Raw genomic sequence first — 21261 nt, forward strand, 5'->3', positions numbered from 1 at the left:
CTTCAATTCTGTCTCCCTTGCTTTCTACTTCCCCTGCTTGTGTGTGTGTGTGTGTGTGTGTGTGTGTGTGTGTGTGTGTGTGTGTAAAGAAACAATGAGAACTCAACTAGAGACACTGAAGACAAGGGACTAGGTAGGAGCCTGTGTAAGACACTGAGGACCAGAACCAGGACAGCAGCAATGCTTTTCCAGTTCAGAGGTCAGCAAACTATGGCTCACAGGCCAAATTCAGCACATCACGTTTTTAAAAATCAAGTTTTACTGGAATTCAACCACACCTGCTTATGCTTTGTCTCTGGCTGCTTTCATGCTGCAAGGGCAGACTTCAGTAGTTAGGAACAAAACCGTATAGCCAGCAAAGCCTAAAAATGTATTATCTGGACTGTATGGAAAAGGTTTGCTGATCCCTGCTCAAGATGGATGCCCCAGAAGGGAGGTCACCTGCTTCACCTCAGGCCACTTTCTGGACAGTCTACAAGAATTAATGCCTCAGTAAAATATCTCAAAGTTCTGAACAGCTCTGGTGTTGTAGCTGGTGAGTACCACGAAACACTCACCATGGAAGGGTAGACTGTAACATGAACTATTTTATGTAAGAGAAAAAAGAGAGAAAGGACACAGACACAGATCACCAAATGGAACCAAAAGCAAAGCAATGGAGATGTGTTTCATGTGCTTTTGCTCATGTTGAGGGACCAAGGGCTACGGGTACAGTATGGTTTCTTGTCCAGGACTTGTTTCTACCTGCTCTAAAGATTATCACATTTTTCATGTTATTAAAAGAAGTTTCTCTCCAGTAGAGTTCCCTCTGAGCACCGTAACATATAACTACACATGAACTATTCCCACACTTTCCTCAAAGAGCAGGGGTTAATACACACTTAGCAAGGCTTTCTAGCACTACCAAACAAACAAATCCTGTTCCTATGAAGGGGAGGGGAGGTATCATATTATATTTCATCAATGCATTATATTTTTTATCCCAAATATCCTATATTTGTACCTTGCATTTTTATTTTGTACATACGTATGTACACGTGTGTTTATATATGTATTTTGGTGGTATTTCAAAGTGTTCAAGCAGGGACAAGATCCCTCCAGCTTAACACAGGATGCATCTGGGCTTCTTGGCCTTTCAATGTATCTTGAATCTGAGTTGGAAAACATCCATGACCAGCAAGTGTAAAGGCCTTCCTTAAGTAACTTCTTTCTTTTTATACTCTCTCTCTTTCCTGACCACCATCCTTAAAATAGCAAACCTCACCTGCACCAACATTCCCTACGAGCATCCACATCCACACCCTCCCTCATTGCTTTTATTCCAAAGCATTTACTACAACCTAACACGTTTTATTTATTTGTTATAAGTAAACAAGTCTACCTTTATTTATTTGTTATAAACAAGTCTACCTCAACACTACACATACTCCATAAAAACAAAGGTTTCTCTTCATCGTATCTCCCATTCGTTTTTAGGTGTTTGCCCATGTAAGAAGTGTGCAATAGACATTTGTTGAATGAATGAACTACTGCAGTATCTGTCAATTCTCATATGATATCCATCACTCTGGAAGTTTCTTTTTCAATTATTTATCTACATGTCTTTTCTGATATCAGAAAGTAAGCACTTTGAAGACAAGAATCAGATGATTTTCATCTTTATGCCCCCATTATCCAAAAAATCTCATGCAACTCATAGATGCTCAGTTAATCTTTTAATAAATGAATCAATAAAATTTTCTAAGTTAATCTGAGTATGTTCTTAGTTGTTTCTTTATTGGAAAATAGGTTATAGAAGAATTTTTTTTGAGAGAGAGAGAGGGCACAAGTGAGCAAGGGGCAAAGAGAGAGAATCCTATGAGAGGCAGAGAGAGCAGGAGGAGCGAGAAAGAAGTGGGTGGGTCTCACTCGAAGTGGGGGACAAGCTTACCCAATGCAGGGCTTGAGCTCACCCAAAGTGATGCTCGAACTCACAAGCCATGAGATCATGACCTGACCCAAATTCAGATGCTTAACCAATTGAGCCACCCAGGCACCCCTGTAGAAGAATAAATGTAATTGGAAATGGATCACCTGCAGTATATTTCATCCTTGATATGTATTTTTTTTTCCATTCAGAAGTTTGCATTCTGATCCTCTTCCATTGAGAGCCTACCAAATTAACAGGCCAAGACGATGCTTCCCAAACCCCATCTTGAAAGGAACAGCTGGTCTGAGCTGCACCATCCTTGCCATATCAGGTGCCCTTAAGCATGAAGGATGAGACGGTCCTGTCTTGTGGGAAAGCAGGTCTAATGTCTTCTCATCTGCCTGCCTCTGAGGTTCTGCTGCTCCTGTATCTAAATATTTATTCTCAGCACTTTTCTGCCCTTCACTTTTTTTTTTTTACTTTTACTGTCAACAGTATTACACTTTCTTTCTTACTTGTTAATTTTCCACTTATGTATTACCAAAACTTTGCCTTTAACTATACACTGGTGAAAGATTATTCCTCTAAAAAGCTCTGTGTTGGTCGGGAAAATACACTCCCTGTGCCCAACTATGTTTGTGAATACTGACTAATAAGGGCCACTTGGAAGTGATGAATATGACATTTCTTTAAACCACTGCTCCTTTAGCAGGTTTTACCATAAATGCCTTAAACCATTTGGCCACTTTTCAGACAACAGAAATGAGCCTAATATGTATTAGCTAACAGCTGATTCTTCTTATGCAAAACTGAATAATTAGCCCTATAAACATGCCACAAGATTCATTTTTGTGAATATTATTATGCACAAAAATCAATAAAATTATTGACTTTTCATCATTTTGTCTTTTTCATCTTTTTTGAAAATTTGGCTCCTAATAGCTAGCAGGGAAATAAGATAGAAGTAATAAGCATTTTTATTCACTGAAAATATTTTGGGTTTTTATTTTTTACATTAAATCTTGAGTCAGTGACAGAGGTAATGATTAAAGATGTGTGTGTGTGTGGGGGGTGGTGTGGGTGTGATATTCCTGGATTTCAATCTAACTAGAGATTATAAAAATAATGAGAAATTAAAGGAGGGATTGTTAGCATTATGTTTTTGCAGCAAATAGCTCTTTTCCAATATAGGTTTTATCATCAAGCAATTTTGTTAGAGAGACTGTCCTATAGAGGTTAAATGCCCTTTTAAGTGAGAAAGAACTATCAGATAATCAAAATTAGCTGCTTCTCACTAAAATCACCTTGAAATTGCCATGATTTCTGCCCAAATTGATTCCTTTTTCCACTTCCAAACTGTCTTATTTGAGGCATGTCATTTAACCTCTCTGGCTTACATTGTCCTGAAAATAGGATATCAGGATTATCTAGGAGGACTAGATACTCTCTAATAACCTCCCTAGCTCTAAAATGTTACCCTTCTTTTACTGTTAGCCATTTTTTTTACCTTGTTGTTTATGTGTGTTATAGACACCCACATGCACTCACACACATAGGAAGAAGGGGGCAGTGAACTTGAGAAGACTCATTTCAATGAGGTAGGCATCAATGAGAGTCACTTCCTACTGAGCTTCTATCAGTTCCTCCTAACTATTTTAATCTTTTGTTAACTTCAACTTGCTTTTCTCTTCATTTATCTTTCTCTAGTGACTATATAAAACTTGTATAGAATTCTAAGGTTTTCAGTTTTTATTCCTCATACTTTATTAAAACAGCAAACATGAATAGTATGAACTGTAAAAGACACTCAGGGCACTGTGGTGTTTCCCCTCAAATATTTAGCATATAAAATAGTAATTGAATTTATTATTATCAAAATTAATTCATTCTTATGATTTTGTTTGGCAGGATAAAACATTATTATTTTGCACACTCTTATTTTACATTGGATGGTGAGCCATAACCTAGGTCAGAGGCGAAAGAAAGAAAGAAAGAAAGGAAGGAAGGAAGGAAGGAAGGAAGAAAGAAAGAAAGAAAGAAAGAAAGAAAAGGCAAAGAAGAAATTATATCACCATTGCTGTCAGCACTTGATTTTTAGAAACAAGTGAGAAAACACAGAGCAGGGGGAAGGTGGTACCCGGAAGGCAATAATCTGTCATTTCCTAGCTGAAAGGTGACCCTTTTAATGATGTATTTGTTAACTTAAGTGACAGAGGCCACAGAGCAAAGACTGGTTGTAATGACATATTAAGCTGACTAATGGTCCACCTGGCTCCTTACCCCTTGCTCCTTTTAAACCTAGCAGATGTGGCCACTAAACCACTCTTTTTATGTTCAACCTCTACCCCATGCACTGAATAAAATCTATTTGGGAAGTAGAGAATATTAAAAGCTTTACTGAAATATTTATCCAGTTTAGTGTCAAGTTAAACTTGCTTTTTTCTTGGTCATCCATTGTTAGATTCCTACTTTCTTGCCGTAGCATCCCATCCTTGTATCCTACCTCTTGCTGTCCTACCATTTCTAAGATTTTGACATATTAGTGAATTTCCTTGATAAGACCTCTGATGCCCATTTATTTTGGTATGTGCCTCTTTCCTCTTTAGATCTATGTTCACATATCTCCACTGATTCTTTCCCTTTAATCCACACGTTAAATCTGTCAACTCAGAACTTATCACATCCTCAGCCCATGCCTGGAGACAAGCCTATGCTGGCTTTAGCTTATGATATTTCATTTATCCATGTTGCCCCAAGTCTCTAAAAAGCTTTGGCTGTATTTATACCCTAGGATTCCAAATGACCCAACATCCGTGATAGGAAGCCTGGTTATTTTTCCTGATTCCTGATTGGCTGATTCTGCCAAAACTAAATGAAATCAGCTATGGTACCAAAAATGGGCACATGTGGTTGGAAGCTTGCGAGAGATTAAAGCTGGGTAAGAAGACAGTAATCACTCTTGAACCCTAGAAGTTTCTGAGGGCTGGTATTTTCAGGATCTCCCTTCTTTTCTCCACTGTCTCTTTCCCCTTTTACGATCTCTATCAACAGTCAAGTTCTAGCTGATTTTCTCTCTTGATTTCAATGACTCCAACTCTTCTACTTACTCACGATATGAATTTAGGCATGTTATTCAAACTCTCTGTGCCCCATAATCTATAAAATACAATAAAATTCATACCATCATAAGGTTTCTGTGAGAACTCAATAAATGGATTCAGGTAAAGTATTCAGAAAGGTGCCTAGAACATAGCATCACCTGGTGAGTGTTAACTGTTGTTAATATGGGAGAGAGGCACATTTGTTTTTGCCACAGTAAAATATTTGGGTTTCAAACTCATCGAAACTCTTAGACACTTACATTATCTCTAATTATCTCATTGTTTAAGACGAATCCCCCATTTCAATCTATCATAATGTGTAAACTCATAAAGACTAGATGTACATAGTTCAGTTTCAGACTGGTATCACAATTAAAGAAATAGAATAGTTTAACCTCCCAAAGAGGGGGACAAGCCAATGGAGAATACCTAAAACAATATGTCAAATACACATTTAAAATATATTATGCTGGAGTACAAGGAAAACAAAAAATAAATAAATAAATAAAACACTTTGGACTCTAGAAGTGACTAGAAAGCCTGAATTCAGAGAAGTAGGCCTCGAATACCATATTTCTCAATTTGAATGTGCTGACGCCTAGTGTTTCGAAGGTTGGGTTTTGACTGATGTCACAGGAGACAGGAGGTAAAACTAGTGTCCTTGAAATGTGGGAATCACAAAAAGGGACATAAATGTATAAATTATTTTTAAAAAATCCTCACCAGGAGTCTACCCCTGCTACAAATTTTCATGAAAAAATGAAAATTACAGAAGAATATTAATTGCTATAATGCTATTTAAAGTAACTAGGCTTTATGTTTTTAAGGATACATAAATATGCAGTATAACTATAAAGTAATCAAGGAAATGATTAATCATTCAGCGCAGTGGTTTCCTGCAAGGTGTATGTGTGTAGAAAGTGATGTAGGCAGAGCAGGGCATACGATTCTCCCTGGTCGAACAGATCAGTCAAATGTTCTAGTTCTTAAACTGAGTAATCAGTACACAGTTGTTTGCTTCAGTATCACTGTTCAGAATTTTTAATATATGTTACACTTGTTCTTTTTATAAAATAATAAAGCAGCAAAATAAAGGCCTATGCTCTAACAACACAAGAAATTGCAATATTGCTCAAAGCCTTTCAGTGTTTTTCAAAAATCCTAAAAGTCATAGACCACACTCATGTGAACCCCTTGTCCTTGAATGTATAGAACTTATTGTGTTAGCTTATAGGGGTTGTGATAAGACCATGAACATTGCCAGATTGAATGACTATTTCTCACATCCAAATGTGGTCATTAATTCATGTATTTAATAAATGTTTACTAACCACTTACCACATGTCAGATACTGTTATATATGCTAGGGATAGAGTGGTAAACAAGATACAGTTCTGTCTCTTGTATTTTGTAATCTAGTAGCTAAGATGGATAAGAAGTAAAGGGAAAACAACACCCCATGACTACATATGTGTTTTTGAATGAAAACTAGCCACAGTAAGGGGATGAAGACCAATGGGGGCAGCTACTGTAAATATCCTGGTAAGGAAATTATTTTCTTTTCTGGGGAGGAGACTTTTAGACCAAAACCTGAATAAAATGAGGGGGCAATTTAAGTGTTCTAGACTCAGGGAATACAAACTGTATATGCCCTAGGAGAGGAACTTGCTCAGCCTATTCAGGAAGTAGTAAGAAAACCAGTATTGCTGCAGGTGTGAAAGCAAAGGGCAGAAAGCCAGGAGAAGAAGCCATCGTGCTCCCAGGGCCTAGACTTTGCAGGGCATTGTAGCACATGGCAAGGACCCCAAAGTTTATAATGCATGTGATGAGAAGCCACTGAATAATTCTGAGAAAAGAAGTTACAGATCATGTTTTATATTTCAGAGGCTGATGTGTGGGGAATAAAACGAAGTCTTGGAGAAGCAGTAGGGAGATGATGTTAGTGATAGCAGAAATCCAGACAAGAAAGAATAGCACCTTGGGCAATCGTGTAGCAGTGGACTTGTTAGACTTGGTCTGGTTTGGGATCTATTTTGAAGGTGGCACATATAAGATGTGTTGGTATGGGATACCAACCAACCAAAAAGAGGAATCAAGGAAAATGGTGAGATTCTGTCATGAGTATCAGGGTTACTTGTGGTACAATTTGCTGAAAAAAGGAACACTCAGGGAGAAACACGCTGAAGGACAGGGCCAGGAGATCAGTTGTGACATGTGAAGTTTGAGCCCAGTGGGGCTCTCATGACACAAGCCTGAAGCTCGGGGTAGAATTTGGGCTAGAGACAGAATTTGGGGCATACTGAGAACTGAACTATACGAGCAGCCAGATTCAGACCTGGATGAGATCATCTAAGGAGGGAATACAAATGCATAAGGACACGACAACATGCACAGGTCTGGAGAACAAGAGTGATACCACAAAAGATATTAGGAACAAGTGGACAGTAGGTCAGACTTAAATCAAAACGGGGCAGAGGCTGAAGCCAAGTGAAGAAGTTTCCAGATGGTTCCATGATGTCAAATACATCTTAAAGCTTAAGGGAGATAAAGGCTGATAACTGACCCCCAACTGTGACGAGGATAAAATTACTGGGGACACTGACAGATGGGTTTCTGTTGTATGTACGGACAAGTGTCTGAGGGGACAAGGGCTCTCGCAGTGAGCTCAGTCCCTGCTGCTGCTGCTGTTGCTGACCCTGTGCAGGATTTGGGGCTGATGACCCAGTAGAGGAAAGGAAGTACTCCAGGAGCAACAGCTTTAGTTAAGAGAAAGGGGATGGGTACCATGGCACAAGTGGAAGGCTTGGCCTCACACAGGAGTAGAATGTTCATGCACTGTGAAAGGAAGATGGAGTCTGTGGGAACAGACATGCACACAGGGGTGAGGGAGTGATGCAGAAATAAAAAAGGGCTTGTCTGATTGCTGCTATGTTCTCAGTCAAAGAAAAATGAAGGCTGTCAGCTGGAAGGGAAACTAGATGGATGGGATGATGGGATTTGAAAGGGGAGAATAAGACAAAATACATAGAGGGAGAAACATTAAATAGAGAAATGCAGTAGGATGGCCAGACAGCGTAAGAGTCCCCATTTCAGAATCATGGCCATAAATTTAGGGTGAGACCAGTCGGCATATCTCTGTGTTGTTCTCTGACAAGTAGTTAAAGGGCCAATGAGGGAAGAGCTGAAACGACTTAACTAGAGCAGCATTTGACAAGCAAGTGTGATGGGAAAGAGAAAGGCAAGAAAGCTGAGTGTGGAAACAAAGGAGGGAAATGGAAAATGGGGCTTAATCTGGGAAAGGAAAGAAGTAAAGACGCTAAAAGAGCCACAGATACTCAAAGGAGGGCCAAAAAGTTAGAGAGCCCACTTCTCGCTAACTCATGTTTGTAATTTTGATTTTACATCTTTTGGAAACTTTTCACTCAGGTAAGTGTCTTTTCTCTTCTGTGAAAAAGAAAAAAATGCCTTTAATTGCTTCACTTCATGTTTCCATATTCATTCCATCTGTCTGCGCCCAAACTGAAAAGTAGCATAGTCTTAAGCCTGTCAAGGAGTTTGGTGAAATCAACCATGGCATTTGGGATAATACAAAGATTAAAATGGGGTATGTGTGTGAGGTAAAATGTGAAACTAAATGAGATTCTGACAATCCCGAATATGCATGAAAACTAATGGTTAAGATCACTCAAAAGGTAATTTGCACGAAGCTTTCAGGACCCTCTGGGAAATGATTTTCCTCAGGGAAGAAGAAGCCAGGCAATGATGACTAGACTTAAGCCTTGAAGTGGACAAAAAATAAATTAAGTATAGCATGGCATCTATATTTACTTATTTGGATTGGTCATTCAATCCGACCCTTTTGGACTCTCATTTGAGTCTGACAGTGAGGCAGTGTAGACATATATCAAACCAAGAAATAAACAAAAGGGAAAAATATCTGATAGAACAGAACTACTTAGGATACCTCCAACACTGTATTGCCACAGAGCCACAGTGAATACCAGGAAATAAACAACACCTGGAAGAGTGAGTGCATACAAGAATTTTCTATGGGACTGTTAGACATAATCGTGTGGGTGTTAACTCGAAGGGAGCCTGAGGTTGAGGCATGAACTGGTACAAGTGGAAATAATAACTGCAAGTCCTTGAGAAATCAAGGTTATGTTAGAACTATAAATGAAAATCTGGATTGAATAATGTTTGTGGTAAGTTACAGAAAGAGGTAAGTTAAAGCAAACAGAAACATTACAGGTGTTAGATGTGGAGGACAAGATGTGCTAGGTTGGTGGAATGTGGCATAGGGAAGAAGTTCAAGGACATATACTATGTATGAGTTATTGAACTGTGTTGGAGAGATGAGCTGGGTAGGCTGTTTTAAGAGGTAAGTTATGTAAATTATATATTTAGAAATGGTTCAGGTATATCAGAAGGACACTGGCTCAAAGCAAGATAAATGGGCTATTTGAATGGAAATTACCAAACCTGGACTTGAGTTCACATCTTAGCTATAGAGAAGTATCTGTATATGTCCTGTTGACATATCAGTATTTTCTATATATCCTGTTGACATACCAGGAATACATGTGGATTTCTAATATTGACCATAAATGGTTTTTGAGTAAATATGTTTGTGAATATTCAAATCTATAGATATATTTTTTTCTAAGGTATTCAGATATCCAAGTATATTGCTGCAGAACATTAATATTATACATTTACTGCTAAAGTTTTTGCTTATAAAAATACGCAAACAAAAATGATTGTTTAATCCCCATGACAAATCTGTGAAATAAATAGCAATGATGTTGTTATGACTGTTTTTATAGTTTAGATGACTTGGATCATCTAAAGTCTAATACAACTGACCCAAGCATTATGCCAGTCCCATTACCCTGCATGGTTTTCTGCTTACAATTCTAAAATTACAGCTGGATTTTTAAGGTTTATATGCTCTAAAATTTCAACCATGTTATAAGCTTAGAGAGCCTCAGCATCGTTAATCCTAATAAAGGAGATGTGTTAGTTAAAAATTAAATCAGAGTTCAAAAATTCTTGTCTTCAGGATGCACCAAAAGAAATGTGGGATATTCATCAAAACACATGCAAAATAATTTTCACAGCATCATTATCCAAATGCCTGATCAAGTGTCAGAGGAATAAATAAATTGTGATGTATTCACGAAATGCAACATTATACAGCAATGAGAATGAGTAAAAACTACAACCCATGCAACAATGTGGAATCATTCACACATAAAATGTTGAGATGATGCTAGATACAAGAGAGTGAATTCATTTGTATAAAATTCAAATTTAGTCAAAACTCATCCATGCTACTAAAAGTAAAAACAGTTGTTATCTTTCGTGGGGGAGAGAGACTTGAAAGGATCCATGGGAGTGGGGAACCTGTGAGGTGCTGGTAAGGCATATTCTGTGAAAATTCATTCAGTGTGTGTGTGTGTGTATGAGAGGGAGGGAGGGAGGGAGGAAGGAAGAGAGAGAGGAAGGAAGGAAGGGAGGGAGGGAGGGGGAAGAAAGTGGTAAAGTTACAACTGTATACTTTTTTTTGTATGTATATTAGGCTTCAGTAAAGAGTTAAAAAAAAAAAAAAAAGAGTTCTGATGAATTGGTAAATAGTGGCCTGTCCTGCAGAAAAGTCAGGACATGTTCTGATGTAGGCCCGCAGACTGCTCCAGAGATGCCCATGGACAAAGGGAGCGGGGAAGCTAGATCTTCCAAACCAAACCAAACCAAAAGTAAGATCTTACCACCCAGTTATAAATGCAAAGGTTGTTTAATCAAACATTTTTAAAATATGCTGAATCAGAACTGGGGTAAACGATTCTCCAGAAATGAAAACACTGAAACAAACTAACTTGAACCACTGGTAGTCCTGCAGTGATGTTATCCAAATGAAACAAGAATCTGCTGAAGAAAGGCTGACCCAACTACAGTGAGGGTATGGGTGGAGTGAGAGTTTACTGAGAAGAAGATATATCCGTCAGTTTGTGTGATGTGTGCTTTTTCACATACTTGATAAGACGACTCATTTATGAAGGAACAAGCACAAGAGAAGGCCCCTCAGAGGCTAATAAGAGACGGCTAAACTGTGAGATGGGCACTGATCCAAGAGTGTCCTTAGTAAATGCCTCTGGTTTACTGATTCCATTCTAGAGAATGTCTGGTGAACTAAAGAACCTTTACAGAAAGACTAAAGTGAATTACAGGATTAGAATAAATTTCTAAGTGCCTACTGTATTGATGCCATTTTTAATCAATTGAGGCCAATAAATATTCTTTTAATAATCTCTGTGGTAGGGGGGCGCCTGGGTGGCTCAGTCGGTTAAGCGTCTGACTTCGGCTCAGGTCATGATCTCGCAGTTTGTGAGTTCGAGCTCTGCGTCAGGCTCTGGGATGACAGCTCGGAGCCTGGAGCCTGGAGCCTGCTTTGGATTCTGTATCTCCCTCTCTCTATGCCCCTCTCCCGCTTGTCCTCTATCTCTATCAAAAATAAATAAAATGTAAAAAAATAATAATAATAATCTCTGTGGTAGGATTTCCTTTATACAGGACAGCCATGTTATAGCAAAACAAGACTTCTTAGGGAAGAAGTCACTGTCCTTTATGGTTTCCATGGACTATAAAGAGTGCACATAAGCAAAACATATATTCTGGAGTTCAGTTTTAGTACACTGATACATCACACATACACACACATGTATACACACCTCAAGCAAAACACACTGAGTAAATAGGTGAACAAAAACTTCATGTTGCAATACCTTATAAATGATGACTCAGAAATAGTGGTAATTCTTTACTCATGTTTATGATGAGCATCTCATCGCATGATGAGACCACAGTTCCTCGAAGGCCAAAGAAACTAATCTTGTGCCAGCATGTGATCCTCCCCATGTTACATAAGATGCCATAACATGAATGGCCTTTCTCAGTGTGATGGAACCAGGCAAACGCTTCCAACTCGACTGTGTTGAAGAGAAGAGTTGCCAGAGAAATACAGAATGCCCAGTTAAATTCAAAGTGCAGATAAATAATTGTTAGAAGTGTATCCTGTACAATATTTGGGATATAGTGATAATTTTAAAAATTCAAGTCAAATTTAGCTGTGCAACCTGTATTTTTATTTGCTGTATCTGTCAACTCTACTGAGAAAGAGTTTAGGCAAATTCATACCTAAGAAACAACCAACCACATCAGGGACATAAGGGAGGAAAACAGGAGATCTAGCCCACACTTAGGTCCATTCCCTACCAGCTACAGGTGGAAATGGCATTTAAAGCTAAGCTCCTGTTAAGCACATGTCATTTGGTAAAACATCTTTCTCATGTGCATTCATTATTTATTGGCAAATTAAAGGGAAAGAATAGATGAACTGTCCTCTGAGCCACCCAGGTGTCCCTGCCATCTTTCCTCAGATATAAATTTTCAAAACGGGGGCACCTGGGTGGCTCAGTCAAGTAAGCATCCAACTCTTGACCCTGGCTCAGGTCATGAACTCACGGTTGGTTCATAAATTCAAGCCCCGTGTCAGGCTCCACGCTGACAGTGTGGCGCCTGCTTGGGATTCTCTCTCTCCCTCTTTCTCTGCCCTTCCTGCACTCTCTCTCTCAAAATAAATACATTAAAAAGAATTTTTTTTTCCAAAACAGATCAAAAATTGTCACCAATACTGGTGAAAATTTTGGAGAAAAATTTCCTATACTGCTAAATAACTGATAATTTTTTAAATTAATGAAAAAATTGATGGAGGTTAGGTGGAATTTGTATATTTCGGTCTTCAGAAATAAACCAAAGTAGGGGGAGGCACTAGGAAACACCTGAATAGTATAGGTGTGTTAACATCAATGTCTCTTTAAGTTTTTAAACATTAAAATTTGTGCTTTATTTTAAACATTTTATTATTATTTCTAGCATCATTTTTATCATGTGAAAAAAAAACCTAGCTGGAGAAAAACACTTTTCCCCCCTAGGAGTTCTTGATTTTTATAACTTTTTATTATGATAGGAATAGAAAGAAAAGAGCATGATTTTAACAAGCCAACCCAGTAACATACAAATGATTGTCATTTCCTTCAAATAAAGGAAAATGAAGTGCATTTTAATAGTGCTCCCATTATTCAAAGCAGTTTGGAATGTTTCATGTAGAATCACCAGAGGACCCCATCTGAAGTTCTTTTGATTAGTCTCAGAATTTTCTCCATTTAAGACTACAGTTCATTTAAGGAATGACTATATTATTTAGAATTATGCCTGGAAAATGAAGTGTTTAATCTAGCTATGTTTGGGAAAAAATATTTAGTTAAAAAGAAATGACACTGACTAGGAACCTGACTCAAAACACCAAGGCTAAGATATGGGTGTATGATATCATGATACTTGTGATACTAGTTCATGACGAACTTTGAAGAAATGTGCATATATGGTTTTCCAGGTATCTCATATACATGTTAGTCTATAACTGTACGAACATTTATTTTGGCTATCACTGAAACAAGCAGAAATCACCTGAGAATCTTGAAAATCATCTGTGGAGGGCCACAGTGAGAGGCAGTCAATAAGGTAGTTGACATAAGACCCAGGTAGAAGTAGCTCTTTATAAAAGAAATGTCACCTTCTCCCTGGGCTAGTTTCCTCAGTCTTGGGAGGTAAATGGTACTGGAGGCCACGGTAATATCTAGAAGTGCATACTATGTATGATAGGCAGAACAAATATTTGCAGGATTTTGACAAAAGAACTTCAGGGCCTGAAGAGGAAAGATCTAAATACAGTTTTGCAAAATCTAAAGAATTCATCAATCAGGACTAAAATCCTGCAGAGACAAATACTAATTTATTAGCTGAACTCTTCTGTGGAATATTATTCTCGATCTGATGAGAAATATTGGACTTAACTATGAGGCTCACAAGAGTTTTTGATCCATGTTAAAAAAAAAAAGGCAAAAGGAAAGTTGGGAGATCTTCTATTTAAGTATAGTTTGTGTGTCAAAGAGCCTGTGACCAAAGACTTTCCTATCTTGAATAAAAGCGAATATTGTTCTGACTTGATTTCTTTGGAGGAGAGGGTTGTTTCCTAATAAACTACAGTTTTTAGGGAAGTTTTGATTTACAGAAAATTGCACAGGAAGAACAGAGTTCCATATTCCCCCACATGTCCCCCTGCATAAAGTTTCCCCTACCATTATTATCTTTTTATTATCTTATTATCCCCTACCACTATTATCTCCCCTACCATTAATATCTATTATATTTTATCTTATTATCTTTTTTTTCCCCCTACTATTATTATACCACAGAGAGCAAGTAGGGGAGGAGCAGAGAGAGAAGGAGAAAAAAAATCCCAAGCAGGCACTACACTGTCAGTGCAGAGCCAGACACAGGGCTCAAACACACGAACCTTGAGATCATGACCTGAGCCAAAACCAAAAGTTGAGTGGTTAACCGACTGAGCCACCCTGGCACCCGTATCATTAACACCTTTCATTAGTGTGGTATATTTGGTATAAGTGAGGAACCAATAGTGATACGTTATTATCAACTGAAAAGTCCATAGTTTGTACAAAGGTTTACTTTTTGTGTCGTGCAGTTCTATGGATTTTTACAAATGCATAATGCCACATATCCATCATTACAGTATCTAACAGAATATTTTCAGTGTCCCCAAAACACACTGTTCCATTTGTTTATCTCTCTCCTTTTCCCTCTGAACCCCTCACACTCATCTTGTTACTGTCTCTATCATTTTAACCTTTTCCAGAATGTCATATAGTTGGAGTCATGCAGTATATGGGCTTTGCAAACTGGTTTCTTTCACTTAGCAATATGCATTTAAGTCTCCATTGTATCTTTTCATAGCCTGCCAGGTCACTCACTTTTATTGGTGAGTAAACGATGTACTACACTTCCTTTATCAATTTACCTATTGGAGGACATCGTGGTTGCTTGAGAGTTCTTTTTTAACTACAAAATTATGGTGATTTCTTTTAAAACATCATCTCAATAATTCATCTCCCGTCCTTTAACTTCTAATGTATTTCTTTCCTTGAATATCATTTCTGACTGGCTCTGCTTTATAAGGAATTTTAATGGTCCAGAACAGAAGCCAGAAACTTCTAGTATTGAGAGATTTTATTACATTCAGTTTCTGCCACACTCTCAGCATCTACCAAACTCTCACAAATGTATTAGTTGGCAATGAAATCTTTCCTTGTTTTCTTCTTTATTTCTTGATTCTGTCCGGCTTCCCCATCTCAGATGGTTCTGAGTACACCATCTCTCAGGTTACTATTGTTATTGCATTCTAATTGCTTTTCTCACTCTGGCTTTGCCTTCTTCAAACTATTCACCACACCTCTGCCAGTGACCTAACATGCCAATCACTACACTTCTGGTGTAAAATTCTACAGAGAAATCCCACTGCCCTCAGGATAAAATCTTGAGTGTAAACAATATCAAAGCCCTTTCTAATCTGAAAAAGCCAATGCCTCCTCACCATCTTATTATCCTCTGCTTCTGAAATTCTGAACTACATTTGGTTCTTCAACTGAGCTTCTGGTTTTTGTTTTTTTTTTTATTATTTTACTTAACTGCTTCTGCTCCCTGAATATTCCCCCTCTCCCTCATCTCTTTACTTTCTAGCACTTATTACCAACACAGGAGTCTCCACCAGGAATCACACTCTTTGGAGCCAACACAGTGTTTACACTGTATTGTAAAATTTTATTTATCTTTAGCCCTAATAAACCTAATTCCTTGAGAGAAGAAACTATGAAATGTTTACATTCCCAGTGCCTCGCCAATAAATGTGACCCCTATGCATCGTCTTTTAAACAAATTTTCATGCTTCGGAAATTCTGTGCAGGAGTGTACTATTCACCAAAACAACGACGAAAATAATAACTAGATACCTAATCGATGCAAACTATTTTGTGGCATTCATGCATAATTGCAATTTATATTTTCATTCAGTTCTCATAACACCACCAGCAACGTATGCACCAGCTGCCTGGCTCACAAATCTGCTTGTACCATCTTCAGCAAATAGTTTTACCTTTTGTCCCATGACAAGAAGCCCAGATGTCAGTTGTCTTACAATACCACAGTGACTCAAGTCATTAAAAAAGCTATTGCTAAAATTTTTGGAACAGAAGAATTTATTTTTAGTCATTTCAGTACCCTCCTTCCAATCAGGAAAGTCTTTTTCAACTCGTTTTTCAACTTAATACACCGATCTCAAGATCATATAATGAAAAGAGCTGAAATGCCTGAAAGTTAATGAAGAATACAGTAAGCATACCGCAGAATGAACATTTTTACGGCTCCTGTGCAGAAAGCACTTGAGGCTAATTATTTTCAGACCAGCCAGTGAATGAAAAGTTGTCCTGAGAGAATACTTACTTCTATGACCTACGGTGATCCCTCCTTATTCAGAATCTGTGGAACCACCTCAGAGCTACTCTCATAGGCTTTTCAACCTTTGTGGCTCAGCGAGGAATCTAATGAATTAATTTTAAGTTTTCACTGAACCGTGTCCTTTCACTACCTGATCTTACAACATCCAAGGCCAGGACAGGGATGACATGAAAGTTAATTTTCCAGAACTGCCTGGCATGGTTATTCATAGAACTAAGGGCAGTCCCAGGCCTGAACACTTTGGACTAACCAAAGAAAGCTAAGGGATTTCAGATTCAGTTTCGGTCCAAAATCTCATTGTGGGGCCAAGAGAAGACAAGAGAGGTGGATGAGTGACTTAATACCTTCTACAAGTGATGCCTGATTTCCCCTAACACATTCACATACCTATACAGAGTTTTGTCTTTTTTTTTTCCCCCTCAAAGCTTGTTATGCACTGGCTGGCATTTTTTGTAAAGAGATAGTAAATTTACAGGGCTAGCCTTTTCTTGACATTTAATCACATTAATTTTCCAAGGAAAAAATAAATGTGAGTTTGAGTTTATAGCCTTATGTAATGATGGTACAAATTCATTTGTATCTTAATTTTATAGAGGTCATTAGGAGTTAAAAACACCCATTTTCATTCTGTGTGACAATTCTGTTGGTAAAAAAAGCCTTGGATATTTTAAGGTTTGATTCCTGATTTAGGAATACAGATAGGATCTGATGGTAATGTTTATTAGTCATTACTGGATGTCTCATTTGTCTGAGATTAGAGTCCTTTCACTTCTATGAGCCCACTGAGGGCATGTTTTGTTCTAACTTGTATCTACAGAAATCAGTATGCTTGGCCTACAGTATATCAGTAGCTTATTAAATGTCATCAAATAAAATGCAGCTAAATTCTTTCTGTGAAATAGTATATATGAAAAGTGGAAAGTAGTGGCATCACAGACAAATGTTGTTCCAACTCTTTGTGTGACTCAGAGTATTTAATCACTCTGAGCCTGGTTTCCTTATGTGCAGGATGGGATTAGTAATAGCTAGGTCACAGGGCTATCCTGAGTATTAAATGAGATAATGTACATACTCTCACTTTTCAGTAACTCACTGCAGTTTTATTTGTAAAATTTCATTATAATGTTTATTTTTATGTTTTATGATTACAATTTACTACTCAGTAAGTCAAATTCTGTGTGTGTAAAAATTTAATGAAAGGTTTTCCCTACAAAATAAATAAAAGTAAATAAAATAAATCAAACACAGTTATAACCCACATGTTGCAATAATCTGAACTGGACATTTTATTGGTGGACAACTTTGATCAAATTATCCTCTTTAGAAAAAAATTATCCTCTTTATATCTTCAAGTCTCTCCTGTATCTCATATGACTTTTCCTCTCCCTTGAGAAAAACTGCATTTCATAAAATTAGTCCCAGTAAAATATATATGTAATCTTTTGAAGAAATAAATTTCACATATTAGCACAAGTAGAATTTAATGCATACAAAACTTTGTTATGATAACTCTCTCTTCACAGTTGTGCCTCCTGGCTATTAACGCTGCTATTAAGAGTTAGAGACGGGGCGCCTGGGTGGCTCAGTCGGTTGAGTGACCGACTTCGGCTCAGGTCATGATCTCAGTTCGTGGGTTCGAGCCCCGTGTCAGGCTCTGTGCTGACAGTTCAGAGCCTGGAGCCTGCTGCAGATTCTGTGTCTCCCTCTCTCTCTACCCCTCCCCCGCTCATGCTCTGTCTCAGAAATAAATAAACATAAAAAAAAGAGTTAGAGACATATCTGATTATTAACCCTCTTCAAATAAGATACAAAATCTATAGTTGGAGGTTAGCCCCACCTATCATTTCTACCATAAGAGATCTTAAAAAAGACTTTAACATCTCCCTCCTTGAAGCTTATGCCAAATTATAGGCAAAACACTCTGCCCAATCTTAATATGGTATCAGCCCCAGGTCTTCTTGACCACTTGAATAACACACACACACACACACACACACACACACACACACACACACACAGAGTTATAAGAACAAAGTTGTAGTACATGAATGGTTGGTAATGCTGTCTTGAGAGTAACAGCAGTTAAAAAAACTTTTGAAACATATCCAAATTTGAGTGGTATTATTAGAGTAGTAAACAGGAGGGAATTTAAAGTATCAAATGCTTATGTTAGAAAAAGGGGAGGTCTCAGTGACCTTAGCATCTAATGAAGAAATTTGAGAGAAAAGAGCAAATAAAATTCAAAGTGGAAGAAAGAAAATAATGAAGACCTTAATGCATAAGGAATATAAATTAATGAAAGAGAAAACAGAAAAAATAATTAAAATTAAAAAAAACTAGGGTTTTGATAAGATCAGTACAACTGATAAGCTTCTAGTCAGACTAATTAGATAAAGATATAAGACACAAATTACCAGTATTAGAACTGAGAGATAGACATCACTATAAATTATATAAATGTTAAAATATAAGGAACTCTTATGAATGACTTTTGTCAATAAATGTGACAAATGGACAAATTCCTTGAAAGATACAAATTAACAAAACCTACTCATGAAGATATTGATACCCTAAGGCTCCTACGTCTACTAAAGTCATTGCATTTATAGTTACAAACCTTTCCACAAAGAAAACTCAAGGCCTAGATGGCTTCACTAGTGAACTCTAGTAAACATTTAAGAAGTAGAACCAATTCTACGAAAACTTTCCCAGAAAATAGAAGCAAAGAGAATACTTCTAAAACTTCCTAACCTCTTCAACTGTTACCCTGAACACAAAACCTGATATGTGGAAAGACAGTTGGATACTAACGTACTTCCAATACAGGTAAATAAAATAACAGACCGACATCCCTGATAAGGATAAATGCAATAATATTAAACAAAGTTTAACAAACCAAATCCAAAAATATATAATATGAATAATCCATCATGACTCAATGAAATTTATCCCTGAAACGTAAATTTGGTTTACTATGTAAAAATCAATCACTGGGTGGGGGGGGTCGCCTGGGTGGCTCAGTCGGTTAAGCGTCTGACTTTGGCTCAGGTCATGATCTCACGGTTCGTGAGTTTGAGCCCCGTGTCAGACTCTGTGCTGACAGCTCAGAGCCTGGAGGCTGCTTTGGATTCTGTGTCTCTCTCTTTCTCTGTCTCTACCCTGCACGCACTCTGTATCTGTCTACCAAAAATAAATAAACATCAAAATTTTTTTTAAATCAATCACTGGGGGCACCGGAGAGGCTCAGTTGGTTAGGTGTCCAACTTAATCTCAGCTCAGATCGTGATCTCACAGTTATGAGTTCAAGCCTCACAATGGGCATGAAGCCTACTGGAAAAAAAAAAAAGTCAATCATTGAACTTTACCGTATTCACAAATGAAAATTATAAAAACTATACAAACATTTCAATAAATGAATAAAAAGCACTTCAAAAAATCCAACATCTTTGTTTGAAAAAAGTCTGTGAATATTTATCGTATCAAACAAAAACCTATGCAGATAGAACTTGGATAGAGAAAGAGGAAATACAGCATACAAGCTAGGGAAGAGAATCTGCTAAGTGGAGTGCGCCGCATGTGGAAAAGGAAAGAAGGTTGGCTGGGTAGACTAAACCTGGAATATGGAGGGTCTAGCTCCTTAACCAGACAGCTTTCTGTAATGTAAGAGGCATCTACTGAAGCATCTGAGCTCTAGTTTAATGAGGAAAAGACTGCATCAAAAGGTCCAGTCACCCTAAGACTCACCCCTTTCCTGGATTAGTTAACAGTTGGTTTTATAACATTTTGTATTTTCTCTAGCCCTCCAGCCTGACACAACCTAAAAGAAACTGGCTTCCAATGTGAGGCAACAGATTTTGCTCAACAGAATCCCTAAACCCATCTGTCTGGCCTTCTCCTTAGCTAACTTTCCCTCAGACTTTGGGTTTTAGGCAATCTTTCACTAAGATGCAAGCTCACATCTCTCTTTTTTCTCTTTTGAGAAACAATCCTGGCCAATTCTAGTCATCTAGTTAGTGATTACACTAACACAATGAGGAAAACAACAACTCAGCTGATCATACATTCTGGTTTGCCCAAGACAGTCCTAGTTTGTTCTTGCTGTTCTGGCATTTGGTGCAGTCAAATTTTTGTCCTGGATTTTTGCATTGTTTAAATAAGTATTACTGTTAATTGCTTTACAATAAGCCAGGATGGGTTTGGGGTGATGTCAGCTAGTCGTGTTTGAGATAGAACTTTTATTTTCATGTATGGTTAAATTTGAAATACAAACAATGTCCCTCTTTCCCTGACCCTGTCAGACGCAATGTAACTTATATACCACTTCTAAATGGCGCATGCAGAGAAATCACCGATAAAATTGAGTGCACTGGGACGTAAGAGTTCTAGGCTCCTTCCGTCTCAATAGCAGTGGGAGAGGTATTCATCTCTGGTATGTCTGTTACCTCCTTGGTTCACCAGCCAGTGATGCCATGGGCTGTGCCATGGCCTGTGAAGTGCACAAAGCCGAAAGGCCACCGAGGGGCAAGATCAGGAGGAACCATGGGAAGTGGGAGATCAGGTACACATCAAATATGTGTGGAAAGTAGAGGCAGAGTAGTTTTGCAGTGGAGCTCAGTGAGAATGGCCTAAATGTTCTTACTACTATATGGGATTGTGCGCATAATCGATAACCATTAATTGTATTGTTGGGAGACGCTATTTATTTTGCAACAAACCCTTCCGCAGTAAGGGATTGCTTCAAAAAATACATAGTAAAAATTAGGTACTAAATTCCATTTCTCATGAAAATTAATGATCGTGTCATGTGCACATGATGTTTCT

Source organism: Panthera uncia (assembly GCF_023721935.1).
Source record: "Panthera uncia isolate 11264 chromosome A3 unlocalized genomic scaffold, Puncia_PCG_1.0 HiC_scaffold_12, whole genome shotgun sequence".
Classification (NCBI taxonomy): Eukaryota; Metazoa; Chordata; class Mammalia; order Carnivora; family Felidae; genus Panthera; species Panthera uncia.